Genomic DNA, 18,401 nt, shown 5'->3' on the forward strand with positions numbered 1-18,401 from the left:
CAGGGAAAGTTATGACCAACCTAGATAGCATATTGAAAAGCAGAGACATTACTTTGCCAACAAAGGTTTGTCTAGTCGAGGCTATGGTTTTTCCAGTGGTCATGTATGGATGTGAGAGTTGGACTATGAAGAAGACTGAGCGCCGAAGAATTGATGCTTTTGAACTGTGGTGTTGGAGAAGACTCTTGAGAGTCCCTTGGACAGCAAGGAGATCCAACCAGTCCATTCTGAAGGAGATCAGCCCTGGGATTTCTTTGGAAGGAATGATGCTGAAGCTGAAACTCCAGTACTTTGGCCACCTCATGCGAAGAGCTGACTCACTGGAAAAAGACTCTGATGCTGGGAGGGATTGGGGGCAGGAGGAGAAGGGGACGCCAGAGGATGAGATGGCTGGATGGCATCACTGACTCGATGGACGGGAGTCTGAGTGAACTCCGGGAGTTTGTGATGGACAGGGAGGCCTGGTGTGCTGTGATTCATGGGATCGCAAAGAGTCGTACACGACTGAGCGACTGAACTGAACTGAACTGAACTTCAAATTCTTGCCGAGATACTTAATGAAATTCAACTTGAGGAAAGGCAGGTTAAACAGTACTGCTGAACAACATGGCTCAATGTTCCAATGGGGCTCATATGGAAGTAAAATTAATAGAAAAGCTACTGTCTCATAGCTTTCATAATTCTACAATCACAAAATAGAAAGAAAATATTTCTTTCTGATAATTTACCCACATTTGGTTTTAACTTAATACACTTTACACCTAGTAGAAATTTTGTAGTTAAAAAAATTAAACATTTTTAGTTGACAATGGTAGGAGGTGCTAGTGCCTTCAAGATATGTGCCTTTGTTTCAGTACCTGTTAAAACAAACACATGAAGGCAACCATTACTACTCCTCATCTAGTTAATCTGAAAGCCAAAAATCAACCTTTTCCTGGAGATATTTCTACCTCCAAACCTCACAGAAAAATTTCTGCTGGGCTTTTCTGGAATCATCTTCTATTATACTAGCAAATGACATTTATCATGTATACTTTTACCAAAAAAAAACATATTATAAAATCCAAAATACTAACATCACTGGATGCTATAAGAATGCAGATCAACAGGAACTCTCATTCAACACTGGTGGGGATGCAAAATGATAGAGTCACTTTGAGTGACAGTTTGGCAGTTTCTTACAAAACTCAACATACTCTTATCATACGATCTGGCAAATGATCTTGATATTTACTTAAGAGCTGAAAAACGTATGCCTAGACAAAAAACAGCTGCACACAACCGTTTATGGCAGCCTTTGTAAATACCAAAACTTCAAAGTAACCAAAATGTGCTCCAGCAAGTAAATGTACAACTGCTACATCCAGGCAATGGAATATTATTCAGCACTAAAAAGAAATGAGTCATTAAGCCAAGAAATGATGGAGGAAACTCAAATGCGGATTACTGAGTGAAAGAAGTCAATCTAAAAGGTTACATACTATATGACTCCAACTATATGACATTCTGGAGAAGGCAAAGCTCTTGAGACAGACTACAGCAGAAGGTTGCCAAAGGTTAAGGATGAAGGAGGGATGAACAGGCAGAGCAGAGAGGATTTCAGACAGTGGAACTACTCTGTATGATACTACCAGCTGAGTTCAGTCGCTCAGTCGTGTCCGACTCTTTGCGACCCCATGAACTGCAGTACTCCAGGCCTCCCTGTGCATCATCAACTCCTGGACTTCACCCATACTATAATGGTAGATAAATGACTTACATACTTGTCCAAATCCATGGAAAGCACAACACCAAGAGTGATCTCTAACATACACTGATAGTGATGCACCAGTATAGGTTCACTGGCTGTAATAAATGTACCACTCTAGTGCAGGACAATGAGTATGGGGGTGGCTGTGCAATACGGGAGGACAGAGGATATATGGGAAATCTCTCTACCTTCTGCTCAATTTTGTTGTGAACTTGAAATTACTCTTCAAAATAAAGTCTATTAAAAAAAGATATATCCAAAACTTTTTATAAAGTATATTGAGGTTTTCATTCATTGTTACGATGGTCAAGAAGAATTAGATATATAATAGTATTTCACTGTGTATATAGTAATTTATTAATACTATCTCAATGTTTTCTTAGTCATTTTTAAAGCAGATAGGTTAGCTGTCATTAGTCATTAAAAAAAAAATACATTAACAAACATCAGCCTAAACTCAGAGCCAAAAGTACAGCTAACAGTTAAGTAGAACAAATAATTAAATATTTTGAGTCAAAATTCAGCACACCACTGCCTCACTATTAAATTCCTCATTCCCTACAAGACAGCCAGATATACTTTAAAAGGGACAGGCCTTAAAATTAGATAAATCTCAGTCTAAAATGCCTGCTCTGTTTTTTATTAGCTATGATTCTAGACATGTTCATTCATTTATTCATTCAACTATCCATCTGTCCATAGGGATGGGAGGGATCTTATCAATTTAACTTATTTCTGTGCAAGTTTCCTCGTATATAAATAAGGACAGCAATTACACTGTGAACAATTTATACCCATATTTGTAGACTTCTATAAATAAAAGGCAACTCACTAGAAAACAGGCTATGTATATTCACAGGAAAAAATCCAAATGTCTATTAACTATGAAAAACATGGTCAACATCACTGGTCATCAAGGAAATACAAATTAACACAGTATAATTTTCCCCTATCAGATTTTTTTTTTAACAAAAAAAACCACAAGTATTTGTGAGGATACAGGAAACAAGGCAGCTCTTGGCATTATTGGGGGAAGTGTAGCCACTATGGAGAGCAATCTGGCAGCAAAAGCTAAAAACGTAAATTCCTATGACTTAGCAAATTCCTTCTGAGAAATTTGCCCTGGAGAAGCTTTGACACAGGTGCATACTAACTTTACCTTGTTTTGTTAATTACTCTAACATGACAAGTCCTAGAATTGAACTGACCCTCAATAAATGCTGAATCTCAACAAAGATTTATTTACCCATACATTTTTGTACAAAAAAGATCTTCATGACCCAGATAATCATGATGGTGTGATTACTCACCTAGAGCCAGACATCCTGGAATGTGAAGTCAAGTGGACCTTAGAAAGCATCACTATGAACAAAGCTAGTGGAGGTGATGGAATTCCAGCTGAGCTATTTCAAATCCTAAAAGATGATGCTGTGAAAGTGCTGCACTCAATATAACAGGAAATTTGGAAAACTCAGTAGTGGCCACAGGACTGGAAAAGCTCAGTTTTCATTCCAATCCCAAAGAAAGGCAATGCCAAAGAATGCTCAAACTACCACACAATTTCACTCATCTCACACGCTAGTAAAGTAATGCTCAAAATTCTCCAAGCCAGGCTTCAGCAATACGTGAACCATGAACTTCCAGATGTTCAAGCTGGTTTTAGAAAAGGCAGAGGAAAAGAAAAGAAAGACAGCGCTAAGTCGTGTCCAACTCTTAGGATCCCACAAACTGTAGCCCACCAGGCTCCTCCGTCCTTGGGATTCTCCAGGCAAGAATACTGGAGTGGGTTGCCATTTCCTTCTCCAGGGGATCTTCCCAACCCAGGAACTGAACACAGGTCTCCCCCACTGCAGGCAGATGCTTTACCGACTGAGCTACGCAGGAAGCCCCAAGGCAGAGGAACCAGAGATCAAACTGCCAACATCCGCTGGATCATCGAAAAAGCAATAGAGTTCCAGAATTCTGCTTTATTGACTATGCCAAAGCCTTCGACTGTGTGGATCACAATAAACTGTGGAAAATTCTGAAAGAGATGGGAATACCAGACCACCTACCTGCCTTTTGAGAAATCTGTATGCAAGTCAGGAAGCAACAGAACTGGACATGGAACAAACAGACTGGTTCCAAATAGGAAAAGGAGTACATCAAGGCTGTACATTGTCACCCTGCTTATTTAACTTATATGTAGACTGCAGCCATGAAATTAAGACACTTACTCCTTGGAATAAAAGTTATGACTAACCTAGACAGCATATTAAAAAGCAGAGACATTACTTTGCCAACAAAGGTCCGTCTAGTTAAGGCTATGGTTTTTCCAGTAGTCATGTGTGGATGTGAGAGTTGCACTATAAAGAAAGCTGAGTGCCGAAGAATTGATACTTTTGAACTGTAGTGTTGGAGAAGACTCGAGAGTCCCTTGGACTGCAAGGAGATCCAACCAGTCAATCCTAAAGGAGATCAGTCCTGGGTGTTCATTGAAGGACTGATGTTGAAGCTGAAACTCCAATACTTTGGCCACCTGATCCGAACAGCTGACTCATTTGAAAAGACCCTGATGCTGGGAAAGATTGAGGGCAGGAGGAGAAGGAGATGACAAAAGATGAGATGGTTGAATGGCATCACCAACTTGATGGACATGAGTTTGAGTAAATTCTGGGAGTTGGTGATCCAAGGGAAGGCTGGCGTGCTGCAGTCCATGGGGTCACAAAGAGTCAGACACGACTGAGGGACTGGACTGAACTGGAAGAAACTGCAGGCAGTAATGGTATCTTCAAAGGCAGAGGTATTCAACAAAAGGGCCGTTTAAGAAAAGTATCTGCCATAAGCTGATTAACCACCTCAGAGGTATGGGGTCCTAATCCCCGGAAGCGGTGAACATTACCTTACTTGGAAAAGGGGTCTTTGCTGGTGTTATTAAAGTAAGGCATTTGAGATGAGACACTCCTGGGCCTCAAATGGCATCAGGTGTCCTTGAGAGAGACAGAGGCAGTAGATTTGACAGGCACCGTGAAAGCAAAGTGAAGATAAAGCAGAGATATGAAGACGCTGGCCTGGAAGCCTGGAGGGGTGCCACAGGCGCTGAAGAGTGAAAAGCTTCGTTCGTCTCTCAGAGCCTCTGGGGGGCGCCCAGGCCTGACAACACCTTGATTTCGGCCCAGTAACGCTGACTCAAACTTTTGGCCTCTATTAGAGAATAAATTCCTGTTGTTTTAAGCCACCAAATTGTGGCATGACAGCAGTTCTAAGAAGCAAATACTGCACCCCACTCCACTGCCCTGTGTGCCATGCTAGATGCTAAGTGATTTAGACATTATTCAGGTCTCTGAAGAGCCATTCAGATTTTTGTGCAGCAGAACAGCAGAATCATAATCTGCCTCACAATGTTAAATCTAACCCCAATGTTAAGAATTTGTTAATGGGAAAAAACTAGGAACACGAAGATATATCAGAACCAAACATCCGAACAGAAGATAAAGCTCTAAATCACCAGGTACTTGAGGGGCAGAAAATCACAATGAAAGAGATGAAGACAAAAAAGGGGCAGAGGGATGAAACGGAGGTAGGAAAACACAGGAAACACTTTAAATATGTGTATAATTTTCTCAAAGGGATAAGAGAGACCATCTTGTGGATGAAACAAGAATACGATGGCATACAGAAGACAGAAAAAGATCAGTCAACAGGTATATTAGAAAACGAAGCTGGGAATATTTTTCCAGAAAGGAAAGCAAAAACAATGAGGTAGACAACAGGAGGTTAAAAAGTTTTTTTTTTAATCAGGTGTCAAATTAATCCCAAAGGCCAAGTTCCACTAAAAGTTCTATGAAGAAAGAACAAAGAGGATGAAGAGGCAGAAATTACTGAAGCATTCTGCAATAACCTATCCCAGAGTTGATGAACCCTAGTCTTCAAACTGAAAGGGCCTGCTAAGTACTGAGCCGATGAATGTGGGGCTGGGGGGGAGTGTGAACCTGAACTCCAGACACAGCCCTGTGAATTCTCAGACCACCAGGTGTAAGAAAGCTCCCCAAAAACCACCACCAAGTCACTTACAAATCAGGTAATTCTATAATTAATCAGCAAAGAAGGATACTTCGGAGAGTAAAAGCATGTACTATTATAAGATGAATTTGAAGGCGTTCCAGACAAACGAGGGTGTACAGTCATCCTTCCAATAAAGGAGTAAGAATCCCACTGACAACAGATGGCTCTGCAACACTGCAAGGCCATGAACAATGCCTCCCAAGTTTTGTGGAAAAAATTTTTTAATGTTTACTTATGTATTTATTTGGCTGCGATGGGTCTTAGTTACAGCATGTGGACCCTTAATTGCAGCATGTGGGATTTCACACTCCAGCCAGAAATCAAACCTGGGCCCCCTGCACTGGGAGCAGAGCCTTAGCCACTGTATGCATATACTCCTTTGATAAAAGTCTGAGAAATAATTTTTAAGCCAGAATTGGTCTAAGTTTTATAATCTATTTCATAAGAGAGGTCAGTCCCACAAGACTGTTCCCCAGTTGTAGTTACAAGTCTCCAGTCAGCTATAAATCAGGATTTCCACAAACTCCTCCTCAGGTTCAGTCACTTGTTAACCTCCAATTAAAAATAAATTTGAAAAAGTAACAACAAAAAAATAATTTGCTAGGATGGCTCACAGAACTCAGGAACACTCTTACGTTTACCAGTTTATTATAAAGGCTACAACTCGGAAACAGACAAACGGAAGAGATGCACAGGGCAAAGGACCAAGGTCGGGGAGTGACCACACAGCTTCCAAACTCCCTCCAGGGGTGCTGCCTTCCCAGAACCTGGACAGAAATGTTCTCCAACCCGGAAGCTTACTGAATATCCCCTTTTCAAGAGTTTTTACAGAGCTCAGTCTTCAGTCCCCTCGCTCCTTGCAGGAGCCAGGGAGACGGGTTCAAATCCTCAATGAGAAGGGTTGAAAGTTCAAGCCCTCTAATCCCTGGGTCTTTCTGGTGACCAGCCCTGTCCTGAGGTACTCTAGGGACTGGGTCCTAAGTCACTTCATTAAACTCAGGTGTGAGCCAAAGGGGCTTTTTTGAATAAGATTCTGGGAATCAGGAAATTCCAACAGACTTAGGAGTTCTGTGCTAAAAGTGGGGACAAACAGTGTTGCAATGAGCAAGGGGATGCGTACACTTTCTGAATTAATATGGAACATTTTCTTCAGATGAACTGCTGAATTACATGGTAGTTGTAGCCCCAGTTTTGCAAGGAACTTCCATAGTATTTCCCAACCTGGATGCCCACCATCCCTCCTCTCTGCCAGGTCAATCTCATTCCTTATATTTGAGCTCCTTCTCTGAACTCTCACCTCACTCCCAACCAGCCGCTACCTCTCACAACCCTTCCACCTCAAGATGCTCCTGGAGACAACATCTTATTACACCTCAAAAAAGTGTTATACAAACTAAACATTTTTCATCTCTAAGAAGAGCACTACCCGGGCACTATGCTGGAGAGTACACAGGCAGCAGCCTAGAAGGCAGGCACAGTTTCAGAGTCAACGATGAACACCAGTTCTCGGGCTCTAACACACTAGCAGTGTGGCAGTTACAGTACAAAAGGAAAATGACTCCTGGTGTAACTGCAGTGAAGGTCAATTCTCTTTCTGTAAAAATGCCCAGTACAGTTCTAAGATTAATCCACTCAGGTTCATTCTAGTTCTCTATGGAACTAAAACAAACTCCCTACTTCATTTTAGAAGGAACTCAATTACCCCAACCTTCTCCCAAACAAGAGGCAACAACTTCAGGGATCAAGTCAGTTTTCAAAGAGAACAAGAAGATTTCTGACAGTTAATGGTATGGTTAAAAAAAGAAACAGCCAAAGTCAAGGACTAGAATGAGAATCACTTCAACAACCATGATGAAAGTGAAAATAAGAAATTTCACTGATTGAAGTAGCAACTTTTCATAATTCTGGCCAAAATGATAATGAATATTTTATAACCCAGAAACAGCAATGCAGAAAAAAACGAACTGTTTTATGTTAACAAAACCAATTTAGAAAATAATATTCAAAAAGTATGACTGAACCATATTGCTGTACCCCTGAAATACTGTAAATCAACTATACTTCAATAAAATATACATATTTATAAAAAGATTTATGCAGCAGTGTTCAGTTCAGTTGCTCAGTCGTGTCTGACTCTTTGTGACCCCATGAATCGTAGCACGCCAGGCCTCCCTGTCCATCACCAACTCCCAGAGTTTAAACTCATGTGCATCGAGTCGGTGACGCCATCCAGCCATCTCATTCTCTGTCGTCCCCTTCTCCTCCTGCCCCCAATCCCTCCCAGCATCAGTCTTTTCCAATGAGTGAACTCTTCGCATGAGGTGGCCAAAGTACTGGAGTTTCAGCTTCAACATCATTCCTTCCAATGAACACCCAGGACTGATCTCCTTTAGGATGGACTGGTTGGATCTCCTTGCAGTCCAAGGGACTCTCAAGAGTCTTCTCCAACACCACAGTTCAAAAGCATCAATTCTTCGGCACTCAGCTTTCTTCACAGCCAACTCTCACATCCATACATGACCACTGGAAAAAATCATAGCCTTGACTAGACGGACCTTTGTTGGCAAAGTAATGTCTCTGCTTTTGAATATGCTATCTAGGTTGGTCATAACTTTCCTTCCAAGGAGTAAGCGTCTTTTAATTTCATGGCTGCAACCATCTGCAGTTATTTTGGAGCCCAAAAAATTAAAGTCTGACATGACACTGTTTCCCCATCTATTTGCCATGAAGTGATGGGACCAGATGCCATGATCTTAGTTTTCTGAATGTTGAGCTTTAAGCCAACTTTTCACTCTCCTCTTTCACTTTCCTCAAGAGGCTTTTTAGTTCCTCTTCACTTTCTGCCATAAGGGAGGTGTCAACTGCATATCTGAGTAATTAGTATTTAATTAGTGAAAGTGAAAGACACTCAGTCATGTCTGACTCTGAGACCCCACGGACTATAGAGTCCATGGAATTCTCCAGGCCAAAATACTAGAGTGGGTAGCCTTTCCCTTCTCCAGGGGATCTTCTCAACCCAGGGATCAAACCCAGGCAGAGTCTTTATCAGCTGAGTCACAAGTGAAGCCCAGTATTTAATAAAACACATGAAAATGCCCTAGTAAATTACAAGTAGCAAACACGTAAACACAGGGGGAAACACAAAACATTAACTGATAAAGTTTCAAAGAAGCTGAAAAAAGAAATAAGGCAGAAACAGAAAAAGTCTTGAGCCAAGTAAAAGGAAGAGATGGAAAGAGAATAAAAGCAAAAAAGCACTGATGGAGAAGCAGCTCACAAGAGCGCTGAGCAAGAAAGCTTTACAGACGAGGAAACAGCTCCTCAAAGGCTAATTGGTATGGGCAGCACGACACCCACAAACAGCAGTGTTAGAAACAACTCCGGCCAGACCTGAAATGCAGAGTTCACAGGGTTCTCTTCACTTACTGGCTGCCCAGTCTCCCTTCCTATTCCCATCCCTTGCTACCATTCTTTTGACAATTACAGCTGACCCTTCAACAACACAAGGTTTTATAATTACTATATAATTTTATAGTCAGCCCTCTATACTCATGGTTCCACATCCAGGGATTCAACCAACCTTGGATTGTGTAGTGCTGTAGTATACATTGCATTGTGGGGAGGTGGGGAATCCACAAGTAAGTGGACCCGCACAGTTCAAACCCATGTTGTTCAAGGGCCAACTGTACTTGGTGAGCTGAAGGAATCAATAAATGAGTCTTAGGCAAGGTCTTAATAGTCTTCATCCTCCAAGGCTCTGGTGTTTTTGTTTCTCTATGACTTATGTTTCTCTGTGACTTATGCTCACAGTTTCTCTAGTCCCCCATAACAGCGGATGCCTCAATTGATTTGTCAATCCTGCTCCTCCCCAATTGCCCTGGACATCCCCATTAGAGTACCTCTACCTTAAACCCAACCGTTTTTTTCTAATCCAATCTATGTTTCATTTGCTCAGCTGATCTTTTCCTGGCGACCCTGGTCAATAGGACCTCTTTCCTGGAGAAGGAAATGGCAACCCACTCCAGTATTCTTGCCTGGAAAATCCCATGAACGGAGGAGCCTGGTTGGCTACTGTCCATGGGGTCGTGAAGAGTCAGACACGACTGAGCGACTTCACTATCACTATAACCTCTGTATTGCTCACTTAACATTAACCATATCTTTTATGTATCTTCAGATAGCTTGAACACTCTCATTCTTAAGGAATTAGTATTTCCTAGTCCCCTTTAAGTAATGTATGCTTGACGGGTTTGCTCACGTGCTGGATTCACAATACCTTGCTACTTCCTGCCAAAAAACTACTTCTGAAGGAAAGAAAAAAAACAAGACCTCCCCTGTCAAGTCTCCCCTTTTTCCTGCCCTGTTCCGTCTGTATGAGCTATACTGCACAGTAACAGCTCGTATACCTTCTTCCCTTATACATATAATGTTCATACATTTCCTGTCATGAATCCTGAGCTCTTTTAGAGCAGGGACGATCCTTAGTCATTTTCAAATTCCCAGTGTCTTGCAAGATATGCACTAATTTGAGTAGATTCCTTAAAAAAAAAAAAAAAAACTAGGACTAAAACTACAATATGACCCAGCAATCCCACTACTGGGCATATACCCTGAGAAAAACCACAATTCAAAAAGACACATGTATTCCCAATGTTTATTGCAGCACTATTTACAATAGCCAGGACATGGAAGTAACCTAGATGTCTACTAGATGAATGGGATAAAGACGCTGTGGTACATATATACAATGGAAAGTTACTCAGTCATAAAAAGGAACAAATTTAGTCAGTTGAACTAAGGTGGATGAACCTGGAGTCTGTTATACAGAGTGAAGTAAGTCAGAAAGAGAAAAACAATTGTAGTATACTAATGCATATATATGGAATCTAGAAAAACAGTACTGATGAACCTATCTGCAGAACAGGAACAAGAGATGCAGACTGGTGGACACAGCCGAGGAAGAAGACAGTGGGACGAACTGAAAGCGTAGCACTGAAACACATACACTGCCATATGCAAAGCAGACGACTAGCGGGAAGCTGCTGTATGACACAGGGAGCTCAACAGGGTTACAAGGTGCTCAGTGACAACCTGGAGGGGTGGCATGTGGGGGTGGGAGGGAGGTTTGAGAGGGAGGGCATACATATACACTTATGGCTGATTCAAGCTGTTGTATGGCAGAAACCAACGCAATATTGTAAAGCAATCATCCTCCAATTAAAAACAAATTTTAAAAAAGAAATATATATAAATAAATCAATGCCCCCTACATATCCTCATAATACCTTCACAAACAAGTAGATAACTATAGTTAGCCAGTTTATCCAAAACATTGGTTATTTTGGTATCTTCAGCTCCAAATAAAAATTAGCAGATCAGTTAAACCCGCTGAATCATCTGACAATTCTTTATTCCTCAAAATGGGAAATGTGAAACAAAAGTAAACATATTTCAGTAAAAATAGAAGTTACAGTTTTAAACAAAAAGAATTTAGGCACTTAAAATGTCAGGAAAACAGAAGCAGTCTGAAAACGTTTATTATGAAACTAAAAATAGCACACTGAAGAAATCACAGGATTTAATGTTTATAATGTCTCCTTCTTTATAAAAGAAAAACTATGATCAAAAGTCAGATGAAAGTAGATACTATATTAAGGTGAATAAAATCAAGACTAAGTCACATGTTAAATCAGCTTTACACAATGCTGTGTAGTGAGGTTTTCTAAAAAGACTGTCATGAGTCAGTGAAAAGTGGCTGATTTTTAGGAATTTAACAGTTCTTGGCAATTTTCTGGAAATTGCTCAAGGCTCCATTTTGCATGAACAAGTAACAGCTTCCTGATCTATACTCAACATCCCCCCAGTCAGACACTTTCCCATCAGCATGTTTTTTTTTAAGCTTATCTGTTTTTTTAATTGAAGGATAATTGCTTTACAGAATTTTCTTGTTTTCTGCCTAATATAAACATGAATCAGCCACAGGTATATATCGTGCTACCAATCAACACTCTCCGGAGCAGTTTCCTACTCTTGCAATTCCCATTTTCCCCATCTTCCCCTTACTTCTGCTCCCCACCCCATCCTGACCATCGTATCAGTATCTCCTCCCAAGGTCAGCGTGACTTCTCAGTTGCTAAATCCAACAGATGGTGCTCCAGTTTTCACACAGGAGCATTCCACAGTGGTGAGTGCTTCTCCACGGCAGCAGGGACACCTGCTTCAGGCTGTCCCTCTCACATGACTAGCCACTGTGTCCATCTCCTGGACAAACTCAGCCTCTTCCACTTCTCTTTCTAGTTTCTCCACAGGCAATCTCACCCGTCATCTCTCCACTGATGGCACCAAAATGGTAAACTAGTCATCATTCAGCTTCCCCTTCTGCCAATCCATTGACTACTATTAATTACCACATCTGGCAATTTTGCCTCTAAATCTCCCTTTTCTCAGTATTTCTGCTAATGATACAAGGCTGTAAAAATCAAATAAGCTAACATGAAAGCACTTTCATGTTAGCTTAAAAAGGGGAAAAAAATTAAATCTGAGTATTAGTATTCATTAAGTTGAAATCTCCTTGAAAGCAAGGATTTCACAAGTTCATCTTTTTATTTATTGCACATTATGCATCTAGCTCAGTACTCTGCAAATGGAATTCAATAAAGGCACTGCAATGAGTCACTTGTACTGCTTTAATACACATTCAACTCAAAGAGCCACACATTTAACGGCTTGTATTTCCCAAACCATGTCATCATTTGACTCCTAAGAGATTAGAATTTTAAGTCACTCTGTAAAGGATAAACTACATCAGGTACTTTTGATAAATATATTGCTACTTACCTAAAGTTTGAAAAAACTGTCACCTTTTTTTGGCCTAGCTTTCCTGAAAACATCCAAATCTCAGCCTGATGTCCAAAACTCATATAAAGTTTCTTGCTTCCCAATTGCTCATTTGAACAGGGAAAGTTTAAATATTACAGGAATATTTAAGCTGTAAGTACTCAAAAGGCAGGCAGAATGACTTCTTGAAAAAAAGTCCCTCTCTCATTTTCACATCTTGCAATGTGAGCTGGAGTGACATTCTGAGGAGGAACAGACACTGAGGTTTAAAAAGTACTGTTGCTCAAAAAAGTTCCCTAACTCTTGGTTATATGTACATTTAACTACAGCACCAGAATGCAAGATTGTCATCTAGTAGTATCTAGTAGTATCTCACCAAATCAATTCAAAAATCTCCCCAGAAAAAAAGACAGGCTCTACAGTGAGTGGTGCTGGGAACGCTGGACAGCTACAGGTAAAACAAGTTGGAACATTCCTCCAAACACATACAAAAATAAACTCCAAATTGTTTAAAGATCTAACGTAAGACAGGGCTTCCCAGGAGGCGCTAGTGGTAAAGAATCCATCTGCCAACAAAGGTGAGGTAAGCAATGTGGGTTCGATCCCTGGGCTGGGAAGATTCCCTGGAGGAGGAAATGGCAACCCACTCCAGTATTCTTGCCTGGAAAACCCCATGGACAGAGGAGCCTGGCGAGCTACAGTCCATGGGGTGGCAAAGAAATGGACATGACTGAGCAACACAATATAAGACATGACGCCATAAAACTCCTAGAAAAGAACACGGGCAAAACACTCTTTGCATAAATCATAGCAGTATTTTCTTAGATCAGTCTCCCAAGGCAAAGGAAATAAAAATACAGTTCAGTTCAGTCTCTCAGTCATGTCTGACTCTGTGATCCCATGGACTGCAGCACTCCAGGCTTCCCTGTCCTTTACCATCTCCCACAGTTTGCTCAAACTCGTATCAGTTGAGTCAGTGATGCCATCCAGGCATCTCATTCTCTGTCATCCCCTTCTCCTTCCTCCTTCAATCTTTCCCAGCATCAGAGTCTTTTCTAATGAGTCAGTTCTTCCCACCAGTTGGCCAAAGTATTGGAGCTTCAGCCTCAGCATCAGTCCTTCCAATGAATAATCATGGTTGATTTCCTTTAGAATTGACTGGTTTAATCTCCCTGCCAGTCCAAGGGACTCTCAAGAGCCTTCTCCAACACCACAGTTAAAAAGCATCAATTCTTCGGCGCTCAGCCTTTTTTTTTTTTTTTAATATTTTACTATTTTTATTTTTTTAATATGAACTTATTTAATTGAAGGCTACTTTACAATATTGTATTGGTTTTGCCATATATCAACATGAATCCACCACAGGTGTACACATGTTCCCCATCCTGAACTCCCCTCCCACCTCCCTCCCCTCGGCTTTCTCTATAGTCCAACTCTCACACCCATACATGACTACTGGAAAAACCACAGCTCTGACTAGACAGACATTACTTTGTCGGCAAAGTAATGTCTCTGCTTTTTAATATGCTGTCTAGGTTTGTCACAGCTTTTCTTCCAAGGAGCAGGCATCTTTTAATTGACAAATGAGACTTAAAAGCCTTTGCACAGCAAAAGGAACAGTAAGCAAAATGAAAAGACAACCTATGAGAGAAGTATTTACAAATGATGCAACAAAGGGTTAATATTCAAAATATACAAACAGCTCACATAACTCTATCAAAAAAAATTAAAATGGGCAGAAGACCTAAATGGACATTTCTCAGGAAAAAAAGACATACAGATGGCCAACACACACGTGAAAAGATGTTTGACATCATTACCAGAGAAACGAAAAGTCAAAACCACAATGAGGTAGTGATGAGGCTCACACCTGTCAGCATGGCTACCATCAAAAAGTCTACAAATAATAAATACTAAAGGAGAAAAAAGAACCCTACTATTCTGTTGGTGGGAATGTAATTTGGTGCAGCCACTAGAGAAACAGTAAGGAGGTACTTTAAAAGACTAAAAATAGAACTACCACGAGACCCAGCAATTCCACTCCAGAAAAGATGAAAACTGTAATTCAAAATGAACATTTGAATACATACATATTAGCGGCACTATTTACAATAGCCAAGACATGGAAGCAACCCAAGTGCCTGTAAACTGATGATCGGCTTAGAAAGAAATTTTCTACATACTGATACTGGGCAATCCTAATTTAAACAAAATTGGAACCACTAAAAGGGTTGATATATAGTAGTTTATTTTACATATCCATATATTTACTTTCTTAGTGTTCTATACCACTTACTATTACAAACTATTAAAAGTAAATCATAAAAAAAAGTAACTCATAAAAGGGAAATTTTTAAATTAGTATTTAATACTAGAGGAGACTAAAATAACATGAACGCAAAATGCCAGCTGGTATCATGGACTCAATCCTGGAACACAAAAAAGGGCATTCATGGAAAAATTGGTGATATCTGAACATAGTTTATAATTTAGTTAAGAGTATAGTATCAATATTAACCTTTTGTTTTGACACATGAACCAAGGTTATGCAACATGCTAATATTACAGCAGGGGAGCTGGGCTATGGTATATAGGAATATTCCTGCAACTTTTCTATAAATCTAAAATCATGCCCAAATTTAAAAGTTTTTTTTTTTTAATAGTACCCAATCTAGTCACCCAAGCACTTGTCACCCACCATTTAAAAAAAAAAAAACCCTCCCTAGACTAGATTTCCATCTAAATCACAACAGTCTATATACTACTCATTCACATGTTACTTTTCCTTCATTATACATATCATAATTTGTAATTATCTATTATTTATATGATGACCTGTTTCATAGTCTTTCCTTCTAAAGGCAAAAATGGCATCAATTCTGTTCTCTGCTGCATTCCCTTACATGCATACCTTACATGCTGTCTGACACAGAATAGGAATTAAAGGCTCTAAGTGAGCAATTAACTAAATAAGGAATTATTAAACAGGACAGCAGAAGAGCACACAAGCAACGAGAAAATCGTTGGGACTTTTTGGAGCTCTGACGCCCCAAACCAAGCAGGGATTGATTTTCCCCATCCATCCTTCCTTCAAGAAGGATAACATTAAGTCATCCAGTGCACACAGCTCACAAGCCCAGTAACTGAGACCCAAGGACACTAGGTGACTTGTCACCCCAACCCCGTACATCCAGTGTACATCTCCGTACATCCAGCCTACACCCAACACCGCCATCTTACTACAGAACCGACTCTTTTTACAGAAAAAGAACGAACTAGGGAAAGACTAAAAGGAAAATGCCAGTGACTGAAGAAGCCTTACTCATTCCTAAGTGTTAAGAACTGCATAACACTCCAGAACACAAAAGAACAGTCTATACAGTACACTCCCGCGTCGCCACACTTATTCCCAGTAATAACCTTCTAATACACAGTTTTAGGAGCAACTCAGCAGCACCCCTCAACTCCTGAAACAAACCTGGGGAACCAGAAAAGGTTATCATCAAATGACTGCTCTCCTGGCCACTCAAACAAAACTCCACTGTGACAACTATTCAGCCAGCCACCAAAGAGAGGCAGTATAATATAACGTTTGGATAAGAGAGCTCTAGATTTTCACAGGCGGGTCTGATCACAGCTTCCCCTCTTACTTGCAGTCATCTGGGGGCAAGTTAATGTGTCCAAACAGCAATTCTCTCCAGCTATAAAATGGGAATAACTACCACCTTAGAGAGTTGTTAACAGTTTTAGAGATACTATGCAGAAACTCTTCGTAGGAAACCTGGAATGTTATAAAGACTCAGTGTCAGCTGCTTGTCATCTTATTCCGCTACAATCAATTTCACAAGGCCTATTCCCTCTCAGCTGACACTTATTGAGCCTTTATAACATTCCAGGTTTCCTACGAAGAGTCTCTGCATAGTATGTTAACAACTCTCTAAGGTGGTGGTTATTCCCATTTTACAGGTGGAGAGAACTGCTGTTTGGACACATTAACTTGCCCCCAAATCATGGCAAAGAGAAGCTGTGATTCTCTCTGCGATTCCTAGCTGACTCAGTGGTAAAGAATCCCGCTCGCCAATCAGGAGACAAGGGGGTTCGATCCCTGGGTCGCGAAGATCCCCTGGAGGAGGAAATGGCACCCCACTCCAGTGTTCTTGCCTGGAGAATCCCGTGGACAGAGGAGCCTGATGGGCTACAGTCCATGGGGTCGCAGAGAGTCGGATACGACTTAGCGACTAAACAACAAAACACACAATAGCTTAGAGCACTTTTTCCAAAGCCAGCCTGGACAAACCAGCTCAATGTTTCTGGGCCTCGGGTTCCCCATCTGTGAAACGGGCTGGATCATTCCTACCCCGCTCGAGTTGCTCGGAATTACCCATTCCATTACCGGTGCATAATTAAAATATACCTAGGGAAAAGTAAACCTTCAACTCCCAACCCCAGACAAATAGGATTCATCCCAGGCCCATCGCCTCCGATCGCGGCCAGAACAAAAACCAAGGTCGACCCACCTCATATCCCCCAATCTCTCCTCATGGCCGGCAGCAACACACCTCCCGCTCGCCCCTCCAGCCTGGGTTTCGGAAACCGCAGGGGTGTTTCCTCCCGAGGACCGTGTCAGAGCCCGGCTAGTGAAAGTGGCCACCTCCAACCCACCCCGCCCCCAAAGCGCCCGGAGGGAACCCCGCGCATCCTTCCTCCTCCGGACAACTCGGCCGCTCGGGCTGCGGTTCCCCCCGGGTTCACGTGGGCTCTGCGGCCTCGGGCCCCACCTCACCCGCTTCCCAGATCCCACGGCGGCACCTCCCACCCTCGCCGCGGGGCGGCCCGGTACCCCCGCACCGCCGGGCTAGGCGGCGACGTCGGGGATCCGGGGCCTCCAGGCCGGCCGCATCCTTCCCCCGGGCCAGGGTCGCCCGTGGGGAGCAGCCCTTCCGCACGCGGAGGCCCCGCCGTGCCCACAACGAGTGCCGCACTCACCGCGACGCCGGGGCCCCGGTTCCTCGGACCCACGCAGGCCTGGGTTGCGCCCCCAGAGCACTGGCGCCCTGGGCCGCCTCCTGGGGACCCTGACGCTGCCGCCGCGGTCGCACTGCGAGGAGACGGCCGTCTGCTATTCGGTCCGCCGCCACCGCCTCGTCCCAGACCCGGCCGCGGCAACAAGCGCGGACTCGCACCCCGGCGCCGGCAGACCAGCGTCTGTTGAGCCGAACCGCCCGGGACGCGCACCCCCGGCCGGCGCTCGTTGCATATGCAGAGAGGCCGCCGCCCATTGGCCCGCGGGCGGTGGCGCGTGCGGGGCTGGGCCTATCGAATTCCGGCCGGGAGCGCGGCGGGCGGCCGGGGGCGGGGCGGGGTTACTACGGGTCATTCGCCCGAGCCACGGCGGACGGGACCCAGCCGCAGCCTGCGCGGGGCGGGGGCCGGTCGGCGGGGAAGGGCTGGACCGCGGCGGCGGGGGAGGGGAGCCGGACTGTGCGGCCGGGACGTGGGTGGAGGAGGAGCCGTCCGGCTCGGTCTGCGGGAGGGCCCTTCCCCTAGGGTTGGAAAGACCAGCGCCTCGCCCCTCCCAAAAACTACAAACGCAGATGTTGCTGTAATCTATAAATCTTAATATAGCTCTGGAAAAAAAAGTGCGCCATTATCTTCCTTCTTAACTGGATTATGTGTTTCGTTCTTGCACAGATTTGTCAGATTTTGGAAAATAAAATGATTTGGGGAAATGTCTGAAGCGAGAGGGGCTCAGGAATTCAAAGCAGGTTTT

At 42.8% G+C, this 18,401-nt stretch overlaps 1 protein-coding gene across 1 annotated transcript in view; it reads right to left on the reverse strand.

Annotated features, from left to right (window-relative positions):
• ACSL3 (acyl-CoA synthetase long-chain family member 3) overlaps positions 1-17,871 on the reverse strand; it is a 75,169-nt gene extending 57,298 nt beyond the window's left edge. The window contains exon 1 of the mRNA XM_010837067.1: positions 17,618-17,871. The gene's annotated coding sequence lies outside the window, so the exon portion shown is untranslated. The remainder of the gene's footprint in view (positions 1-17,617) is intronic.
• Between the last annotated feature and the right edge of the window lie 530 nt (positions 17,872-18,401).

This window comes from Bison bison, unplaced genomic scaffold, assembly GCF_000754665.1.
Source record: "Bison bison bison isolate TAMUID 2011002044 unplaced genomic scaffold, Bison_UMD1.0 scf7180017864068, whole genome shotgun sequence".
Classification (NCBI taxonomy): domain Eukaryota; kingdom Metazoa; phylum Chordata; class Mammalia; order Artiodactyla; family Bovidae; genus Bison; species Bison bison.